At 38.8% G+C, this 14,493-nt stretch overlaps 1 protein-coding gene across 2 annotated transcripts in view; it reads right to left on the bottom strand.

Annotated features, from left to right (window-relative positions):
* Positions 1 to 14,493, bottom strand: part of Map3k2 (mitogen-activated protein kinase kinase kinase 2) — a 72,960-nt gene that overhangs the window by 42,167 nt on the left and 16,300 nt on the right. Inside the window, exon 1 of one of the 2 annotated variants that reach the window (XM_042685093.1) lies at positions 11,888 to 11,908. The exons of the other annotated variant lie outside the window; for it this stretch is intronic. The gene's annotated coding sequence lies outside the window, so the exon portion shown is untranslated. Of the gene's footprint in view, positions 1 to 11,887; positions 11,909 to 14,493 lie in introns of those variants that run through there. 2 annotated transcript variants of the gene reach the window in all.

Below are 14,493 nucleotides of genomic sequence, written 5' to 3'. Positions count from 1 at the left end.
TTTATATACTGTTACTATTAATCCAAACTACAGTTTATGAGTTTTAAAGTTCTTAATTGTACTACTCAGGCCAACCACTAAATAAATAAAAAGTAAATTTTAGAAAATACAACAAACAAGTCGGGTGCTGGTGGCTCATTCCTGCAATCCTAACTACTAAGGAGGCTGAGATCTGAGGATTGCGGTTCAAAGCCAGCCCAGGCAGGAAAATACATGAGATTCTTATCTCCAAGTAATTACAGAAAAAGCTGGAAGTGGCACTATGGCTCAAGTAGTAGAGTGCTAGCCTTGAGCAAAAGGAGCTCAGGGACAGCATCCAGACCCAGAGTTCAAGCCCCAGAACACAAAAGAAAAAAGAAGAAAAAGAAAAAAATATAACAAAGATGACAAGAAAATTAAAATAAAATACTAGAAAATGTCTATTTAGCAAAAAGGTAGTAAGAGAAATCAAGAAACAAGATATAATGTATAGCATACATGGGAAATATAGATGCAAATTTACCTTATGGGCAATTGTATGTAATATAAATTGGATAAATTAATTAAAAGGCAGAGATTACTCAGATTAAAAATAATATGGTTCAACTACTTGCTATTTAAAGATACACATTTAGATTCAAAGATAAAATAGATTGTAAGTAAAAGGGTGGAAAAAGACACACTGATACAAACATGCCAACAGTTGCCAAAAGAAGACAAGAGGCCTTGCTAGTATTACATTCCATAGGTTATGATATAAAAATTATTAGTGACAATAGGCATTTTATAATGAAAAATGGTAGTTATCAACAATATATAACAATTATAAACATATATGCACCAACGTAACAGTCTAAAAACACAGAAAGCAGCCAGGCGCCAGTGGCTCTTGCCTGTAATCCTAGCTACTCAGGAGGCTGAGATCTGAGAATCATGGTTCAAAGCCAGCCGGGGCAGGAAAATCCATGAAACTCTTATCTCCAATAAACCACTAGAAAACCGAAATGGCATAGTGGCTCAAGCGGTAGAGCGCTCATCTTGAGATGAAGAGTACAGGGACAGCACCCAAGCCCAGAGTTCAAGCCCCACAACTGACAAAAAGAAAAACAAAACAAAACAAAAATAAACTATAAAAGATAGAACTTAAGAAGGAATCATGTTGCAGTTTCAATGTTGTATTTTCAATATGGATAAAATAATACACAAAATCAATGAGCAAACACAATATTTGAACAACATGATAAACTATTAGCTTTGAGTCAGGTATGGAGCCAAGTACCATGCTATAATCCCAATACTTAAAAAGCTGAGGCAGAAGAACTGCAAAGTTCAAGGTGAGCTTACTCAGTTCAGTCAAACTGAGCTACACAGTGATAATGCCTCAAAAATAAATAAATGAATAAAAGTTACTGCACTTAATGAATATTATTATACAACATCCTCCAAACAGCAGAACACACATTTTTTTTAATTGTAAAGATACTATACAGAGGGTTACAGTTACATGAGTGAGGTAATGAGTACACTTCCTCTTTAACATTGTTACCCCCTCCATTGTTTTCCCCCTACCATCCCCTCCCTCCCTCCCTTCCCCAGGTTCTTTTTTTTTTTATTGTGATTAAGTGATTACATAATTTCCGGAATTTCACAGTATTGTGGAATAATGATGCTCATTTAAAGTCACAAGTTCATTCTAACTTTCCTGGAGCAAATTGTCTATCACAGTCTGTAACATATAACAGTGTTCACGTGTTATATACCATATATGTAATCAGCAGCATGGGGATATTTAGTAGTGGTTCAACCAGATGAGTGGGAGTTCTTTGTTTCTTAAGTCCTGTTAGTTTTGTCATATCACCTAACATTTTGGATTTAGCATCCACTTATCAGGGAGACCATGTACCGTTTGTCTCTTCGTTCTTGGCTTACCTCGCTCAACGTGATTCCTTCTAGCTCCATCCATCAGAACACACATTTTGTACAAATGCATGTAGAAAAATTTCTGGGACAGAGCATGTGCTAGGCTAGACAACAAAATCTTAATAAATGGGCTAAAATCACCTGAAGGATGTTCCTTCAGGTTATCAGTTAACTGATTAACAGTTATAGGTTCACTGCAGTATGCAGCAAAATTAGAAACTAGTAACAGTAGGAAAACTGAAGAATTCAAAAATATGTAAAGATAAAACCACAGTCAAAAATAACAGTGTTAAAAGAAGTCGTAGGGAAATCAGAAAATACTTCAAGATAAATAAAAATGAAAGCAAACTGAAGTTTACTGTATGCATCTAAAGTAGAGATGAGATTTATAACTATAAATATCTATGTTAAGAAAACATGTAAGAGGGGCTGGGAAGGTGGCTCAGTGGAACAGTGCTTGCCTTACATGTATGAGGCCCTGGGTTCGATTCCTCAGCACTACATTAATCAGAAAAAGACAGAGATGTGTTGCTGTGGGGCTCAAGTGGTAGAGCACTAGCCTTGAGATGAAGAGTGGAGGGATAGTGCCCAGGTCCAGAGTTCAGGCCCCACGACTGACAAAAGAAAAAAAAAAAAGAAAAGAAAGGAAAAAAAACTGGGCCTGTAATCCTGGCTACTAGGGGGAAAGAGGTAGGAAGTAGGAAGATTGCAGTCAGTACAAAGGAATGAAAATGAAAATCAAAATAAAACAAAGAAGTTGGGGAGGTGACTCAAGTGGTAAAACACCTGCCTAGCAAACATGAGACCCTGAGTTCTAACTCTAGTAACACACACACACAATGTAACTAACCACATTAATAGAAAAAAAGACAATTTTTAAAAAAAACTGTTTCAACAGAAAATGCACAGAACTCCTTTAACAATCAAAGCATAACAAATAGAAGGAAATATTCTTCAAGTTAATAAATGTTATCAATTAAAAATCCTCAAGTAACATCATACATAATGGTGAAATACTAGATAAGATTTACTCCCTCCAAGATCACAATTACTAAAGGCTATCTGTTCTAACTACCTGTATGTAATAAGTATTGTACTGAAAGTTTTAGTCAGAATCTAAGTCAAAATTAAGAAAACTATACCTGTTTGCAAGTGATATAATACTGTATACAGAAAAACCTATGGAATTCATTTTAATACTACTCCTACAAGTAAATTCAGAGAAATAACAGAATTCAACATCAGTATTCAAACATTAGCTGTATTGCTTGTTTTGCTTTTATTTTTTTAATCTTCAAGTGATTATACAAGGAAGTTACAATTTAGTATGTCCATTTATCTGTCAGTACATCTTGATCAAAGTCATCTCTTCCATCACTCACCCATCCCCCATTTTGGTTATTATTTATTTTTAAATTAGTTGTATTCTATACATTAACCATACACATTCTAGAATGAAATTAAGAAATCACTATCAGCTGGGCGTCAGTGGCTCACACCTGTAATCCTAGCTACTCAGGAGGCTGAGATCTGAGGATCACAGTTCAAAGCCAGCCCGGGCAGGAAAGACTGTGAGACACCTATCTCCAATAAAAACCACTAGAAAACCGGAAGTGGTGCTGTAGCTCAAGTGGTAGAGCACTTGCCTTGAGCTGAAGAGCTGAGGGACAGCGCCCAGGCCCAGAGTTCAAGCCCCATGACTGACAAAAAAAAAAAAAAAATCACTATCATATACAGTAAGATTAAAGAGATTAAATATTTAGAAATATATTTAAATAACAAATTTGTATTCTGAAAACTGCAAAACATTATTGAAGAAAATTAAAGTAGACCTAAATTTACAGAAAGATGTTCTACATTCATGGGTGGGAATTTTTTTTTCTTTTTTTGTTGTGGTTGTGAGGCTTGAACTCTGGGTCTGGGTACTATCCCTCAACTCTTCAGCTCAAGGCTTACACACTACCACTTGAATCACAGTGCCACTTCCAGTTTTCTGGTGGTTTATTGGAGATAAGAGTCTCCAGGACTTTTCTGCCTGTGCTGGCTTTGAACCGTAATCCTCAGATCTCAGCCTCCTGAGTAGTTAGGATTACAGGCGTAAGCCACTGGCCTGGCAGGAAGCAATTTATTTTTTGGGGGGGGGGTCCAGTCATGGGGCCTGAACGCTGGAACTGGGCGCTGTCCTTCAGCTCTTCAGCTCAAGACTAGCGCTCTACCTCTCTTGAGCCACAGCACTACTTCCGGCTTTTTTCTTTTTGCTTATGTGGTACTGAGGAATCGAACCCAGGGCCTCATGCATGCAAGGCAAGCGCTCTACCACTGAGCCACCTTCCCAGCCCAGGAAGCAATTTTTTATTGTAGATCATGGGGCTTGAACTCAGGGTCTGGGCACTGTTCCTGAGCTTTTTCACTCAAATCTAGCTTCAGCCACAATGCCATTTCAGTTTTCTGGTAATTAATTGGAGATAAGAGTCTCATAGACTTTCATGTTCAGACTGGCTTCAAACTGCAATCTTTAGATATCAGCCTCCCTGAGTAGCTAGGATTAGAGGCATGAGCCATTGGCTGGGAAGTTTTCTTTAAGATAGCAATATTCCCACAATGATCTACAGATTCAATACAATCTCTAGTAAAATTCCAATGGCTCCTCTTTACAGAAATGGAAAAGCTAAGTCCTCAAACTGATATGGAACTACAATTAGACCATGGATTGCCAAAGAAAATTGGAGGATTCTCACTTCCTAACTTCAAAACTTACTACTATGTTATAGTAATCAAAATGGTGCCAATCTGCCATAAGGATAAAGCCCAATGGAATATAACTCAATAGTCAAGAAATAAATTCAAACATCTACAATCAACTGACAAAAGTGTCAAGACATCCACATACCAAAGCAAGAAGTTAGATCCCTATCTCACATTATAACACACAACAGTTAATTCAAACAGAACAAAGACCTAAATTTATTTGCCAATTCAATAAAAATTCTACAAGGGAATAGAGATGTGTAACTTAATTATTTTAGCCATTAGCCAGTAATTTTTTGTTTGTTTTGTGGTATTGGAGTTGGAACTTGGAGCTTTGCACTTGCTAGTAGATTCTACCCAAGCCATGCCTCTAGCACAGAGATTCTTAAATATGACACCGTAAGAATAGGCAATAGATGAAAACAAAGTAGATTTCATCAAAACACAAAAATATTATGCATCAAAGGACATTGTCAAAATAGTAAGCAAACCAAGGCAACCCTTACAAGAGAAAATATTTACAAATTAAGAGTCTGATTAAGAGTCTAGTTCCCAGAACACATAAATATTATAATGCAACAATGCAACAACCCAACCAAGAAAACGAGTGAAGGATTTCAAACACAGTTCTCCAAATAAAGATATACAAATGACAAGTACTGCAGAAGAAGCTCAACATTATCTGTCATTAATAAAATGTAAAGCAAAATACTATGTGACATAGCCATACAATGGGATATAAGTCAGTCATTATTACTCAGCTCTTCAACCTATGACTTCCTATCACACTGGAATTTCTTCGTAAATTAATGGACTATAATAGCAGGAGGATGGAAGAAGGCAAGGAGGAAGAGAAGAAAGAAATAACAGAAGTAGACCTTTTTTTTTTGGTCGGTGGTGGGGCGTGGGTGCTGTCCTCAGCTCTTCAGCTCAAGGCTAGTGCTCTACCACTAGAGCCACAGCGCCAGTTCTGGCTTTTTCTGCTTATGTGGTGCTGAGGAATCAAACGCAGGGCCTCATGCACGGGAGGCAAGCACTCCATCACTGAGCTACCTTCCCAGCCCAAAAGTAGACCATTTTTGCCCATCTAAAGGAGCAACCGCCTGAGGACCTATAAGCCACTACAGCTACCTACAGAAATTCAGGTTCAATTATTATCAAAGAAGATGACTTTTCCAACAGCTCCAAAACTAAGTTTCAGTGTTGTAATTTTCCATTTGCAAAAATTATGAACTAATTCAAATGTCTACAAAAATGCTTTTTTTGCTGGGCACTGTTGGCTCACACCTGTAATCCTAGCTACTCAGGAGGCTGAGATCTGAGGACTGCAGTTCAAAGCTAACCCGGGCAGGAAAGCCCCCATTAGACTCTTATCTCCAATTAATAACTCAAGAACCAGAAGTGGTACTGTGGCTCAACTGGTATAGCACTAGCTTTGAGTGCAAAGAGACTCAGCGACAGCACAGGCCCTGAGTTCAAGTCCCACAACTGACCAAAAAAAAGGGGGAGAGGTGTTGTTGATATTACCACCTTGCAACCACTTACCTACCTAGGTAGTAACTGTAGTAATTCTACGACAGAATGGCAGATACACAATTTGACAAAAATTCAACATTACAACAGGTTTGACTTGGTCGTTTGTGTCCTATCTCAGCCTTCAAGTGTTGAGATCAGCCTTCAAGTGCTGAGATTATAGACATGTGTCACTACATCTGGCTTTAATTCCTTTTTAGTTGTAAAATATTTCTGAAATGCCAAATAATATACTTGCTAGTAGATTCTCTACCTGAGCCATGCCTCTAGCCCAGAACTAAAACAAGAAAAATAATATATATCAATACATGAAATATGACATAAACATGAAAACACTTGTATCATCACCTAACCAAGTACTTTTTCTAGAAGAAACCACAATGTTATCTCAGTTTTTATGACTTTTTTGGGGTGTTTCTATGATGAAGTCTGACCATGTAGACTGAACTGGCTTCAAACTAACTATATAATCCAGGCTATTCTCCTGCCTCTGCCTCAGGATTGATAGGATTACAGGTGTACACCACCATATCTATTTCGTGTTTAGGGCTTTTTATTCTGCTTCTTTTGGAAGGGGGGGAGAAGTGCTATGAATTTAGCCCAGGGCCCTGTACATGACATGTTAAGCAGGTATTACACTACTGAGCTACATCCACACCCTGTTTTTAGTCAAGGCAAATATAGGACTAAACTTTAATTGAGAACTAAGTTTTAGTCTAAGCATTTGATCTCCAAAGCAATGTTTAAGGGGCAAATAGGAAATATAACTTATTCAATGCCATAAAGCTGAACAGGTTAGAAGAGTAATTTCTGATTTCTTGCTTTCTGCAATAAAAACTTTCTGCAATACCATATTTGGTTAGACTTTTGGAGAAATAGCATAGGAAATCTTCCAACCATACATATAACACAGACAAAGCTACAGTGAATTGAGAAGGTTTCACTTAATGTATTTTCAACTTCAAATTTGAAATTCTCACTTGAATTTTTCAAAGTTTTAACTTAAGGGCTGAACACAGTGATATACAGCTATAATCCCAGCTACTCAGGAAGTAGAGATCAGGAGGAGCTTACTTCAAGGCCAGCCAAGGTACAACATTAGCAACTCATCTTAAGCAAGGGGGAGAAGCACAAGTAGGAAGGAGATCTGTGGTCCCAAGTGTTCTCTGGGCAAAACAAGGAAATCCTAAGAAGTAACTAAAGCCAAAAAAGGGTTAGGAGGAGGGGGAGAGGCAAGGATTAAATGTAGAGGAACTGTGTAGTAAGAATGAAGACCTAAATTAAAATGTTTATGATAAAATTTGACTAACTTCAGAAGTACTCTATAACTAAAATATTATCTACTACATAGATCAGTAATATTCCTTTTAGGAAAAGCTAGACATCTCCCTGCCATTAGTTAAATATAGATCAAAGGGAAATGGCTCAAGCCTGCATTCTATTTTATAACTACACTTCACTTAACCAATATTCTAAGATCAAAATGGACAAGACTGAAAAAATTATGAAATTGAATCTATTCAATTTAAGATGAGTAAGGTAAGAAGTCTGCCATATGGGGCTGGGAAGGTGGCTCAGTGGTAGAGCGCTTGCCTTGCACGCATGAGGCCCTGGGTTCGATTCCTCAGCACCACATAAGCAAAAAGAAAAAAGCCGGAAGTGGTAGAACGCTAGCCTTGAGCTGAAGAGCTAAGGAACAGTGCCCAGGCCCAGAGTTCAGGCCCCACAACTGGACCAAAAAAAAAAAAAAGAAGTCTGCCATATGTATTACATCTGTAACTGAAAGGTCTTGACCCACAGAACAGATTATTTTCACTTTTTAAAACTGTACTACAGTTACTACACATATAAGTAATCTATATTTCCAATTCACTGCCAGACCTTCTCAGTAATTATTTTGTCAGAATTACCCTCTCCTAAAAGCATACATACATTTGGCTCTAATTTTATTCTTTTTTTTTTTTTTGCTGGTCCTGAGGTTTGAATTTGGGATGTGCTCAAGGCTAGCATTCTACCACTTGAGCCACAGCTCCACTTTCTGATGGTTAATTGGAGAAAAGAATCCCATATACTCTCCTGCCCAGGCTGGCTTTGAACTTAGATCCTCAGATCTCTCAGCCTCCTGAGTAGCTAGAATTACAAGTGTTATTGCACCCCTTCCCCTTCTTTTCTTCCCCTCCTTTTCTTTTTGCTCTTTTGCCTTTTTGTTTTGTTTTTCTTTTTTTACAGGGGGTGGGGAAGGAATACCACCGGAGCCATGTCCCTTTCTTCTCCATACCTTTTTTTTTTTGGTCGGTTGTAGGGCTTGAACTCTGGGCCTGGGTGCTGTCCCTCAGCTCTTCAGCTCAAGGCTAGCACTCTACCACTTGAGCCACAGTGCCATTTCTGGCTTTTTTCTGCTTATGTGGTGCTGAGGAATCGAACCCAGTGCTTCATGCATGCAAGGCAAACATTCTACCACTAAGCCACCTTCCAGCCCCAATTCCTCATGCTATTTTTTTTTATTTTTTATTTTTTTTATTGTGAAAATACTGTACAGAGGGGTTACAATTACATGGGCAAGATAAAGAGTACATTTCTTATCAAGCATTATAGCCTCCTCCTTTGTTTCCCCTTCCCATCCTCCCCCTGCCCCCCCCACCCAATCTCCGTACCCTACCCCCCCCCCCGCACCAAATTTGTAAAGTTCATTTTTTGACATAACGACTTGTACATCTCATTGTTGCAATGGGTCCACCTGTATCCCTATTTAAATGATTTGTTTTTTCCCTTCCCTCCACAAATTATACCGACATCAAATACAGTGAAAACAGGGGTTATACTGTGGGAGAGAAGGTCTGGCAGTGAATTGGAAATATAGATTACTTATATGTGTAGTAACTGTAGTACAGTTTTAAAAAGTGAAAATAATCTGTTCTGTGGGACAAGACCTTTCAGTTACAGATGTAATACATATGGCAGACTTCTTACCTTACTCATCTTAAATTGAATAGACTCACTTTCATAATTTTTCAGTCTTGACCATTTTGATCTTAGAATATTGGTTAAATGAATTGTAGTTTTTTTTCTTTCAGATCCACAACCGGGACTTGAATTAGGTACCTGACACTTTTTGCTAGTGCTCTACCAACTGAGGCATGTCTCCAACCTTTTAAAATGCGAAGTATAGGGGCTGGGAAGGTGGCTCAGTGGTAGAGCGCTTGCCTTGCATGCCTGAGGACCTGGGTTCGATTCCTCAGTACCACATAAGCAGAAGAAAAAAAAAAGTCGGAAGTGGTGCTATGGCTCAAGTGGAAGAGCACTACCCTTGAGCTGAAGAGCTGAGGGACAGCGCCCAGGCCCAGAGTTCAGGCCCATGACTGGATCAAAAAATAAATAAATAAATAATAAATAAAATGCGAAGTATATATTATATTGAGAAAAAAATTCACAATACAATAAATGCTGACAATATTCTCATTTGTAAGTAAAGATGAATGGAATAGCATAGAAAATCCACAAATAAAACTACACACCTCAGCCAATTAATTTTTAACAAAGGAGTAAAAAAATGTACAATGGAGAAAAAAATAGTCTTTTTACAAATAGTGCTGGGAAAGTTGGTTATTCACATGCAGGAGTCTGAAACTAGACCTTTCACCCTGAACAAAAAGTAACTCCAGGTAGATCAAGGTCCTCAAAATAAGGTTTATAATTAAATCTACTATAGAAAAATGTAGCAGAAACACTGGAAGAATTGACAAGTAGGAGGCTGGGAAGGTGGCTCAGTGGTAGAGCGCTTGCCTTGCATGCATGAGGCCCTGGGTTCGATTCCTCAACACCACATAAACAGAAAAGGCCAGAGGTGGCGCTGTGGCTCAAGTAGATGATTCTAGCCTTGAGCTGAAGAGCTGAGGGACAGCACCCAGGCTATATGAAATTAGAGTTTCTGCACAGCAAAAGAAACAACCACCAGAATCAAGAAACAACCCAGAGTATGGGAGAAGATATTCACTAGTTATTAAATACAAGAAAGATTAATATCCAAAATATACAAAGAATTAAAAAAATTGATCAGCAAGAAAACAAGTTATTCTTTCAACAAATGAACAAAAAGAAGTTTCTTCCAAAGAGAAATGCAAGTGGCTAGTAGATGCATTTAAAATAAATGTTCATCCTTAGCCATAAAGGAAATGCAATGCAAAACCACAGAGATTCCATCACACTCCAGTCAGAGTTGACAGCCATCAATAAAACAAAAAGCAAATGCCAAATGCTGGAGAGGATGTAAGGAAAGAGAATCCCTCACACACTGTTGATCGGAATGTTAACTAGTGCAGCCTCTGTAGAAATCAATATAGATTCCCCAAAAGCCTAAAAATAGATCTTCTTGTGACCTTGCCATTCCACTACTGGTCATTTATCTGAAGGAGAGTAAATTAGTACACCAGAAAGACACCTGCATCTCCACATTTATCCCAACACTGTTTGTTCACAATAGTCAAAGGAACGAATCAGCCAAGGTGCTCAACAATAGATGAATGTATAAAGAAGTACAGTATATATACACTATCAAATATTATACTGCCATAAAGAAAATGAAATTATGTCATTTATAGGAAAAATAGATGCATAGAGGGCATCCTACTATGTGAGATCAGCAGAAGCAAGCTCAAGCCAAGTTTGGAAAACAAAATACCTTATTGTCTTCACTTTTACATGGAATTTAGACCTAAAAGACATTCATGTCTTTATCCATTATGGACATGCACAGTACCTAAGTATAAATATCAATATAAATAAAGCTAAGAGAATAAGAAAGTAAAGCTAAGAGATTGCAGAAGGAAAAGGAAGAATGGAAAAAGAAAGAGGGTGAATAACTGTGTAACATATTCCAAGTATACAAGAAAACAACATAAAGTAACTGGGAAAACACTGGTGATGAATAGGGGGATAAGTACAAAGAGAAATAAGACTGTGGGTGGGTGAGGACCAGTAAGAAATTGGTGTCTCTGTGGGAAAGACAAAAAAGACTGAATATTGCTGAAATAGACTATTTCCAAGTATGAAAACAGGACAAGGAAAACTGTTGGTGACACTATTTATTAGAAGGAAGGGTTCAGAAAGTGTTACACAAGGGGTGAAATTGATTGGATACAATGTAAACATATACAGACACATAACAATGAGGAAACCCTTAGCCAGGTGACCAATGTCAACATATACAGTTAAGACATGTTGACAGAATGTATCACTAATGTGATAAAATGGCACTTTACCTTTGTGTTCTTTCCTAAAACTTATAACCTAAAATAAGCAGAAAACCATAAAATAATGAGAAAACTATTAAAAACATGAAATAAATAAGACTGCCTATGAAATGTCTGATCAATACTCCTCAAAATAAATGTAATGTGAGATTGAAATGGGGAAAGATGAAAACCCACAATGAATGGTCTTGACAAAGTAAAACAGTGGATAACAAAAAACTATAAATTCCACTAAGAGTAGTTTGTCTAATCAGGAGCAACAGACTAGATATGAATATAATGGGGAAAGAGGAGAGAAGAAAAAGGAAAGGGGGGACGCAGAGAAAGAGAACAAAGCAATAACTAAGGTAGATGGGCTTTCTCCAAATATCTAGCTTGCAGGGAAACTATAGGCACATACAAAGGAGACTCAAAAGGACCAGGAACAAAGTTAGAATTAAGGCACACTTGGAAATTACCTTAAATTTTATGTTCTCCAATTGAAATCTACTCATCAGTAGATGGCTGAAGACTTAAAACGAAGTATTTTACAGCAATTTCAATAATTAATCACTCAGTTATGAAGTCTCAAGGCAACCCATAGGAATTCTGGCTTTAAGGAAAAACAGGAAAACAAATAAAAGTATCTCGACAAAACCAGCTGCCAGGTAAACATGGAAAATAAGCATATTCTACAGATCAAGAAGAAATTAGTTAATGTTTTTAATTCAGGAAGAAATCAGACTCCAGGATTGCGATATTATCAAATATATCTAGTCCTAAAACACTCATTTAAAATTTGAGGTGATGGAAATCTGCTTTATTCTCATAACTCAATATTGTTCCCATGGCTTGACCCATTGACTAGTCTACCAGGGGATCTTCCTGAAATTCTCCAACCCAGTTTCCAGCTCAGAGTCTTAATCTAAATGTGAAAGCCCACTTCCCCACTCTCTCAGATGATGGCACCTGAGAGACTTGCTCAAACAATAGGCTCCTGACCAGAACCAGAACCTTGAGAAACTCACTGAACCCTTGAGCTACTTGGGACCCTGCCCTCCACCCAATACCCCTACTTAAGTCCCTCCATCCCTGCTGCCATTAAGTCATACCTATTTCCTGACTCTCCTCACACCATGGTGTCCCCCTCTTCAACTTTCCATTAAAGTTGACCTGGTCTATTGAGGTGGTTTTCTGTTCTTTCTTTCTTCTATACCCTCATGACTCAGTTTCCTAACATGAGGCACATAAGAAAAAGAGTATACCCATACTGAATAAGTAGTTATTGGCCAGGTGTCAGCAGCTCACACCTGTAATCTTAGCTACTCAGAAGACTGAGATCTGAGGATCATGTTTCAAAGCCAGCCCTGGCAATAAAGTCTGTGAGGCTCTCTTTTTTATTTTGTTGATTGGTTGTGGAGCTTGAATTTGGGACCTGAGCTCTTTTGTTCAAGGTTGGTGCTCTACCACTTTAAGCCACTGTGCCACTTCCGGTTTTCTGGTGGTTAACTGGAGATAAGAGTCTCACAGTCTTTCTTGCTAGAGCTGGCTTTGAACATAAGAGCTCACAAATGGTATCCAGGCCCTAAGTTCAAGCCTATGAATGACAAATAAACAAACAAACCAAAGGAGATGTAACAACGTTAGCTTGAGAACTGTCATAGTGAAGTAAGGAGGTCGGTGCCATATTGGCCACATGGCAGCTCATAGGGTCTGGTATCTTGTCTTCATGCTGGAGGAGGGAAACACCCTCACCCATCACCTGCCTCCCAGGTGATGAATGTGCCCAGATCCCTGGAGGCAGGGGCAGGCACTGCATCCCAATTCAGCTTCCCATGGGAGTTGAAATAGCTTGTTGGTATTGTTTTTGTTCTTTCTTTCCTCTATGGCCTGTTTCCTAACCATGTTAAGTATATTTGAGGGCTGCAGGCCTTTGTAACAACTAGCTGCCTGCAGCCTGCTAACTTGCTAACTGTATAATAAAGACTCCAATATTCTATCTTCCAAAATATGGCTTTCAGGATAATTCACTTTACAATGGACTTTACAACTTCAGGGGGGGGGGGGAGGGGGGGGCACGAGAATTGAGGGAGGTGGGGGAGAGAAGGAATAGTGGGAGAACAACAAAAGAGGGGGTAACAATGCACTCATGTAACAGTAACTCCTTAGTACAGCTTCTTTACAATAAAGTAGAATTAAAATTTAAAAAAAAAAAAAAAATGAGGCCAGAGGTGGTCATGGGCTGAACCTTAAGCCAGAAACCTAGCATATGCAGGGGCATGTGCTACCAAGCTACAGCAGCTCATGGAACCCAAGCACAGTCTTCCATTAAACAGGGGCAGTCACAAGCTGACTGTGTACAGGACACTTTGCCAGAGAACTCAGGTTTAAATCAGTTACAAGTGGCATAGGAATGAAAAGCAAATTGCCAGCAGCAGGCAACGAAAGTTTAAGCTTCAGAAGCCACACCATAGCCAGGAAGCCAGAAGCTGCAAAAAGTCAGGGGGCGAAGGGGAGGGAAGGGAGGGAAACAGGACAGGTTACCAGGACAACAGTGTGGGAAATAGGTGCTGAGCTATACAAAAAACTGACACCATCAGGTAGTAGCTGTAGGTCCCCCATAGGAAGTACTGGGGGGAGGGGTAGAAACCTAGCACTTGTGGGGGGCACAATACCATTACTAAGGCAGCTAAAAAAGTCCTGCACACCCCAGTAGATAGAGAGAGGCATTAGCACAAAACAGACATCAAGGCTCCCTGATTCCTCAAACTATAGAGACAGAAGCAACCAGCTTAAACTCTGAGGCCCTTTCCCCATGTAAGGTCTTCTGAGGAAAGAAAGCCTGCCACACTTGGCCTAAAATTACGCAACCTGTAGATAAGTGTGTATGTGTGTGTGTGTGTGTGTGTGTGTGTGTGTGTGTGTGTGAGAGAGAGAGAGAGAGAGAGAGAGAGAGAGAGAGAGAGAGAGAGAGAGAAAGAGAGAGACGACACCCAGGAATTTATAACATCTATTAACATAAATCATTTTGCCTTTCTTCTTGTATTGCTCAACTATTTTGAGTGTTATACTAAACAAGTATAGA

The sequence above is a fragment of the Dipodomys spectabilis genome, unplaced genomic scaffold (genome assembly GCF_019054845.1).
Source record: "Dipodomys spectabilis isolate Male_0828 unplaced genomic scaffold, ASM1905484v1 ptg000094l, whole genome shotgun sequence".
Classification (NCBI taxonomy): Eukaryota; Metazoa; Chordata; class Mammalia; order Rodentia; family Heteromyidae; genus Dipodomys; species Dipodomys spectabilis.
Note: the sequence above shows the minus strand (reverse complement) of the source record. Positions and strands in the feature narration are given on the sequence as shown.